At 48.1% G+C, this 7,969-nt stretch overlaps 1 pseudogene; it reads left to right on the forward strand.

Moving 5' to 3' along the window:
• Nucleotides 1–4,934: 4,934 nt before the first annotated feature.
• LOC114234354 (U1 spliceosomal RNA) lies at nucleotides 4,935–5,088 on the forward strand (annotated as a pseudogene).
• The last annotated feature ends 2,881 nt before the right edge of the window (nucleotides 5,089–7,969 follow it).

The raw sequence follows: 7,969 nt of genomic DNA on the forward strand, positions 1-7,969 counted from the left end.
TTTCATTCTCGTTTATGCCGACATCTCTCTCCAGTCTACCTCACCTTTATTTTAGACCCCGTTTGGCTCCCTACGAGGTTCTAACAAATGTACACTCTCTCCCTCATTAGACCAGAACACTTTGAGGATGGACTGTGCCTTCTGTTTCCTCTTTTAGCCCCATTAGTGCCTGACATGGTATCGAACATGCGTGTTTAAAAATGCTCCTTGAAGGAATGAAACTCTTTTTCTGGAGTGGAAACTGCCTGGAACACTCCCCCATTGCTCTGTCCCCTCTCACAGCTCTTCCTCACGCCCCCCCCTCCGTGTGGAGGGAGGCTGAGTGGCGTGCGGACACTGGAAGGGAGAGGCCAGCCCTGCCTCCAGTTTTTCCCACTTCAGTTCCTGCACATCTGAGTCTGGGAGACTCACGGAAAGGATTTGTTGCCTTCATATTGGGGAGGAAGCCCTTCCCCAAGGCAGGTGCTGTGGCAGATGTTTCTTAGAGGAAGGGGTGTAGATGAGCATAATCGTTGCCTGGGAGTGTGGGCTGGCTGGGAGGGGCAGCCAGCTGGAAACCAGGCCCCTGAATGCAGCCCGCTGCCCACCATGCAGGACCAACCCAGCTGTTGATGGACGCCCTCAAATATCCTCACACCATACCTCAAACCAGTCGATGGCGCTTTATCCCGAATGCTTTAAAAAGGAATTTACCAAAGCCTTCCCCAGTCTGCTGCTGGCAGCTATGATCTTTTTGGAAGTGTAAAAAAAAAAATGCTGAGCCAACATTTACCGGGTCGGTGTGGCTGCTCTTTAAAAATCGGAAGCTCTGACACCCGCGGCCTGACTCCCAGCGCGGCCTGCGTGGCAGCTGCCCGCTGAGGAAGGGCTGTGCCTCAGGCCCGACCTAAGCTGGTTTACTTACCCATCGCGCCTGCCTGGCTCCCGCAAGCATCTGATTGGGACCCCAAGGCTTCATTAGCTTCATAAGACATTTGGAGCAAATGCCACCTTTGGAGAAAATGCCATGAGGTTGCAGAGCTCTTTGGGTTATTAATTCCTTTCAATGACAGTCTAATATCCGTACGTAAAATCCATGTGTGTAAAGAGGAAAACAGCATCCAGGGCTCTTTCCACCAGCTCACACCTGCCTGACCCTCACTTCTGCCTGTGTCCCAGCACACGTCCCTGTGACTCCCGTCTCACTGGCTGTGTCCACCCACGCCCTGTGCCCCTGCCTCTGAGCTCATGTTCCCAATGAGCAGCTTATACTTGGCAGCTTCCCTCAAAGTAAGAGTCAGGGAGCAAGAAAGTATGCTCAGGACAGAAGCTACAGCCTTTTTAAACCTAATCTTGGAGGCAGCACAAGGCATCACTTTTGCAATATTGTATTTATTAGAAGTGAAGGGAAGAGGTTATCAGGGACATGGATGCCAGAACACGGGTGGCCATCTACTACACATACCTTCCATTCATTCTTCCTTCCTTTCTCTGTCCTTTCTCATTCTCTCACTGCTTCCTTCTAGTACTTACTGTGGGTCTACCATGGCCCAGGAGCTACATCAGGCACTGGGAATTGTAGACCCTAAGAAAGAAGATGCCTACTAAGAAGGGCTCCTGGTGGCTAACTGGGCTCAAATTGGAAAAAACAAACAACAAACAACAAACAAAAAAACAGAGCCTAGTAGCCATTTCTATGCAGGGCTCTCATGCAAACCACCCTTTAGGGACCAGTAAGCTGCCTGCCACCTTCTGGCTGCACTATGTTCCTGCCATCTGAGCCAGTCCTTACAAAGGAATTTCTGGAATCCCATTTCAACCAATAGGACTGAAACTTTCCCCATCCAATCGGAGCTGCATAGCTCTATACCCCCCTTCCCCCCCCCGCCACAACCAATCAAAGAGGCTCAATTCTGACCAACCAAGACAATCCCTTTTGGATTAAACTGTGAGGACCTGGAGTCCTCATTTGCATAAGGATGGACCAATCAGGGACCAAGGGCAGGAACCATCTATATATATAAAACCCTAATATGCAAATAGACCGAACAATAGAACAACCGGTCACCATGACGTGTGCTGACCACCAGGGGGCGCGCGTGGACCATGGCAGGCATTGGCAGCAGGTGGCAGAGCGCAGAACATGGCAGACAGGCTGCAGCGGGATGGTGGAGCAGGTGAGTGGGGGCACCAGACCAAGGCGGGACGCTGGTCGCTGTAATCAGGGAGAGCCTCTGGTGGTTACTGAAAATTCTTTGCTCCCGCACACTGCAGTCCAGCGCTCTCACCTGCTGCTGGTGCTGGCCCTGCTCACATCCACTGCTGGCGCCAGAGCCACCGCTCACACCCACTGCCAGTGCCTGGCAATGGTACCAATCACTTGGTGCTGGTCAGCAGGTGCGAGAGGTGGCTGCTGGCCCCAATCACCCCTGAGGGATTCTCCACCTCCCCCTGCTCCTGAGGGGCAATCAGGGCAGTGGCCACCACTCGCACCCACTGATGACACTGGCCCCAATCGCTCCACGCCATCAGCAGGTGTGAACGGGACCATGCCATCAGCTCCTGGGATTGGTGGCAATGGCAGGAGCGGGGCTGCTGGCAGAGAGAGGACCAGGGGCCGTGGTGGGAGGGGCTGGGTGGGGATGCAGAGGATGGACTGAGACCCACCCCTGTGCCCACCTCAGCCTCGCAGCCCACAGTTCCTTTCAAGGTGCACTAATTCATGCACGGGGCCCCTAGTTATCTATATAACTCAGCTTCCTGCTGGCTCAGAGAGCTCACTTTCTCTTTTCATGGAAGACTGAAGACTGTTTTCTTGCTGGAGCCGAAACACCAAAGATATCTCACGAGAGCAGACCAGTGCAGGGTAGAGAAGACAGGCAGGCAGGGAGCAGAGCTGCCTAGCTGGAGAGGGGCCTGGCTGCTGGCCGCCTCACCCAGGGCCACCTTGCCCCAGCACCTCCTAGCAGCCCTGCTATCTCACAGCCACGCTGCTCCATAATTGAGCTGTAACACTGTCAGCCTGTTCCAAGCCATGCTGTTCTCGCAGCCATGGTGTATCACAATTGAGTTGTTTGCACAGAATGAAATTTCCCTCTTCACCGCATCCCAAATTAGGGATTCCTGTTGGTGCTGAATTGGTGCCAACAACCATCAGCTGACAGAAATCAAAGTCTGAAAACACAGGTTCCCAGCCTAGTGGAAGAGAAAGGGCCAATAAAATTAACTGTTTCCCAAGCTTGAATCACTCACCCATTGGCCATATACAAGAATATCCCAAACCTTTTCTTATTCAATATTTTCCTTTAAGATGATTCTCCCCTAACATACAACCTCACCCTAAGCTAGCTCTTCACCCTGTCTGCCCAATTAGCAGCACATAGGAAGGCTACTCAGCCTGGGGGTGGAGGTGTGTTTAACACAGGGCAGTTATTCCCACTCCACACACTTACGTTAGCACCCACTTATGCCCACCGCAAGTGGTCGCCAGCAGGGAGGTGGCAGCTTCCCTGAGAGGAGACACACCTCCCTGCCCTGTGACTCCAAGCTCTGCCTCCTTATTCTCCCCACCCCATCCCTTTACCCATGTCCCCACACCTTTACTCCGTTTATCTCTCATGAACAAAGGAGCAAAACTAGCTTGTTTCAGGCAGGCACAGCTCTCATTCAGGAAAAAGAACTTGGCTTTCTGAATATGAGATGGTACCTTATTGTGGGCACTTGTGACCCCCGGTGGTAGAGAAGGGAAATACATGCGGTGAAGTCAGGAAGGAAGCATCTCTCACCAAAGCCCCAGACTAGAGCCTCCACTTACACTAAGCAAAACAGTGTCTACAGGGACAAAAGCACCAAACAAGATAAAGCACCTCTGCTTCTCACCTCTCAACAGGCACCTTCACCAGGACAAAAACAGCCAGGAGATACAAATGCCCCTGTCCTACCTGCATCTTGTCCCCAGCATTGAGGGTGGGCGGTTCTCCATAAGTGGGAGGTCTCCTGGTGCCTGAAGGCAGCTGCAGCCGGTGGGGAGCACACCAGCTCTGCACAGACTGGCTCAGCCCTGACGAGTTGGGTGGCCTTAGGCAAATTACTTAACATCTTTGTGCCTCAGCTTCCTCATCTGTCGAAACAGAATGAAAACAGTGCCCTCTCAGAGGGTTCTGAGGCTAACCTGAGTTAACATAAAACATGCTCACAATAGTGGCTGACTCACAGAATATTTAAAAATTCCAGGAGGTATCCCTGTGTACTCCGCTGGCCATAGAATTGTCCTCTTCAGGGAGCAAAGCAGAGGCTCAGAGCAGTTCCCCTCCTTCAGCATGACTTCTTTTTCTCAAGTGGAAGATGGAAAATTTGAACCCAGATTAGGATTCTAGATCCAGTAGTCTCTAAGCCCTGGCCCAGTAGCTTGGTTGATTAGAGCGTTAGCGTTGTCCTGATACACCAAGGTTATGGGTTCTACCCCTGGTCAGGGCACTTACAAGAAGCAACCAATGAATCCATAAATAACTGGAACAACAAATGGATGTTTCTCTCTCTCTCTCTTTCTCAACACATACACTCTCCCTCTATTTCTCTCAAATCAATCAACAAAAATCTTGTGTTAAATGGTGGTTAAAAAAAAAAAGATCCAATAGTCTTTTCCCTATACCCATATAGGGCCTTCTGGGAGTAGGGGCTAGCTGTATAGGGCTTCCACCTCCTCAAATCCCTGAGGTGGGTGAGCTGTACATAGAGCTGGGACATGCAAGCTAGAGCATCCACATGCCATTGTGCAAGGACGCAGGTACAGAACTGAACTGGGGTGGGAAAAGCAGGTGCCAGGCCATAGGCGGGGGGCCGGGGGGAGCGGGCGGGGAGGGGGTATCAGGGCTGGCAATCCTTGCATTGACTGCCACATTTGGGCAGAGAATGCTAAGAGTTCCAGGAACTCTAAATTCAAACCTGGCTTTTCAATACTTACCTGGCAGGGGAGATACCATGATCATGAAGGTGGTTTTTCCCAGGGCGAGGCTTATCCATTGCACTCTGGATATTTGATTTCCCTAGATGTGGGAACTCCACTGCATAATCTATGGCAGTGGGGGGAGGGGGCGGTACTGGCTTTCCAGGCCATCTTGAAAGTGAATTTCTCAAAGTAGGATAAAACTTTTTTATGTAATGATTTGCTACTTTGATATAATTGATATATTTAGACACATGCTATGTGGACCTCTGCACTCTAGCCTAGAGCCTGATAAATAAATGAATAGATCTTATTCCTGGACCTCAGCATTTGCCACATGGAGTGTCTGGATGAAAAACACAGATGAATGGTTCCTGCACATCAATCTACTCAATGGCGAATACATCTTATGTGATGTGGAGATCCACTTGCCCAGTGAGTAATCTATGAAGGATGACATGTTTCTTCTCAGGGCAGCTCTTACTTGATGCTTCCTTTCTGTAATTCAGTGACAAGTGTAAGTAACCATAACAGCTTATATCTGCTGGGTGCTTATGTTCAGGCACTGCTTTAAGCCCTTTCTATGGATTAATTCATTTAATATTCATGACCCTAGGTACTGGTATCTAAATATAGGTACTGGTATCATCCTCATTGTACAGATGAAGAAACCGAGACTCAGAAAAATTAAATGACTTGCCCAACATCACACAGCTAGTGAGTAGCAAACTAGAGTTACATCCCCAGGCAGCTTGAGCTCTGTACCTTGTGTTGTGGTGTATGCAGAAGCCCACGTCCTCCTGAGCGGCCCCTAGTTATCAATCAAATCCTGGAATTGACTAATATTCCCATGTCTAATTTCTACATTCAGCCTCCTCTTGTAGACTTAGGAATGCAGAGATAAGACAAAGAGCATCTCGTGGTAAAGAAAGTTATTGGATTTTCATTTATTAATTACAACATCAAGGGGCCTGGATGGGAAAATAAATCATAGCTCCTAACGGTGAATATTTCACATGCTGTGAACTTTAATTAGGAAGAATATTGACTTTCTGCAAATGCTCTAGTTTCCGTTGTTAGAAAGGAAAAGCCCAAATCCCAAAGTGAAAGTACAGAATCCCTTTCCTTCTCTCAGGCCATGGGTTGTCCAGCATCAAGCTCCAAGGACCCCCAGTGCAGTCTAAGCCAGGTCAGAGTTGGAGATTGTGGGGACTAGGATGAGAGAAGGAGAAAGGAGGATATGGACTCAAGATTAAGGAGTCATCCGAATACTATGTCCCCAGATTTTCAATAGGTGCTCACGTCCTCCCACGGGGAGCAGGAGGTGGAGGGATGGGTGCCATTACCAAGGTCAGGCTCAGTATCAGCTTGATCTATGACCTCCCTGGGGACATTCAGAGCCACTGGAGGAATAGAGGGCAGTCTCACGTAGTATCAATGCTCATCAACAATTTAGATAAATATTTTTGCCTGATAAAATGTTTTTATTTCAGTGTTATTTTAGATTGTTATTCTCTGCCCCATTATTCATAATAGCAAAAAAAAAAAAAAGGGAAACGGCTTCTGAATTCTATAACTGGCTCTCAGTTAAGGTCAATTCTTTTTTCCTCTCCCACTCTTGTCCTGATCTTCCACTTCCAGACTTACAAACCTGCATTTCACAGGCTTGTTACAGGAATGAGATGAGATAAAATATGTATATGCTCAGCATAATTGCCTTTACCCCTAACCACGATTTTTTGAAATGATGTAATGTAAAAGTTTCTGACACATGGCACACATTTAACACATTTGCTAAAACAAAACAAAACAAATAAAAAATGCTTGGAAAATGGCCAAACTTAAAAGGACAACTCTCCCCTTCCAGGCTTTCGTGGATGTGTCCCAAACGGAGTGATGGAAATAAGCCAGACAGAAAACTTGGGCTAGTCCCAATGATTTCAAAGCAGGTAACAAAATCCAGGCTTTGGCACCAGCGTTCCTAACATACAAACAAGCACAGACTTCTTGGAACAGTAACTTCCAGTTCAAAGAAACTGCCTACATTTTTGAATGGTCATTCAGAAGTCACATTTGCCCTGGACTAGCAAGCACTTTCAGTTCCCACTACTAGACTCCAGGACTGAATCTGGTCTACTCCTTGAGGCAGTCACCTGACCTTTCCCCTCTGGGTGGCCTCCCACTCTGTTGCCCAGATGGTTCCTCCCTTGTTGTCATGCAGCCTCCTTCTGTAGGTCACATGGGCCTGGACTTGGGAAGCCTGGAAGGAGGTTCGAGCCTTGCTCTGACCCTGCTTTACCAGTTGTTCTTCAGCAAGCCATTGGCCTCTCTGAGCTTCTGTATCTTCATCTGCAAAATAGTGACTCCAGATGGTCTGCCCTATCACTCCTTGTGTGACTGTTATGTTGGAGAACCTGGTGGACTGTTAGCTCTTTCCTGGAACTTTTGCTGAACCCTCCCACTGCTTCATCCCAGTTACTGCTTCCTTCCAACATCCCCTGAGCTGTGTGTTCATCTCTCTACTAAAGCACTTTGGAGGCTGTATGTTTGGTGTCACCTTTTTTCCTTACCTCCCTGGATCTCAGTCTCCTTAGTGCCTGGAGAGAGTGGTACTCAAAAATGTTTGATGAATGAATGAGCACCAGAAAGCACAATGCTCTAAATCAAGCAAACTTACCTATAAGAGTCCAGATATTTCAGGCTTTATGGACCTGGTGTCTGCTGGAATAGCCCCCAAGCAGCCACTGACACATGTCAATGAGTGGATGTAGCTATGTTCCAATTAAACCTTACGTATGGACACTGAAATTTGAGTTTTGATTTTCATACTCATAAGCCATCATTCTTCCTTTGATTTTTTTTTTTTCAGTCATTTCAAAATGTAAAAATCATTGTCATTCAGGCCAGACTTGAAAGAAAGCTACAATCATTTGATCAATTTTGTGCCATAAGTTGATTAAGTTATTGGAGGAAAGAGGACTATTGATGTATTGAAAGTTGAACTTGTGACCTTCATTTCAAGCTCAAGGGATCTTTTAAACCTTC

Source organism: Eptesicus fuscus, chromosome 13 (assembly GCF_027574615.1).
Source record: "Eptesicus fuscus isolate TK198812 chromosome 13, DD_ASM_mEF_20220401, whole genome shotgun sequence".
Taxonomy (NCBI): Eukaryota; Metazoa; Chordata; class Mammalia; order Chiroptera; family Vespertilionidae; genus Eptesicus; species Eptesicus fuscus.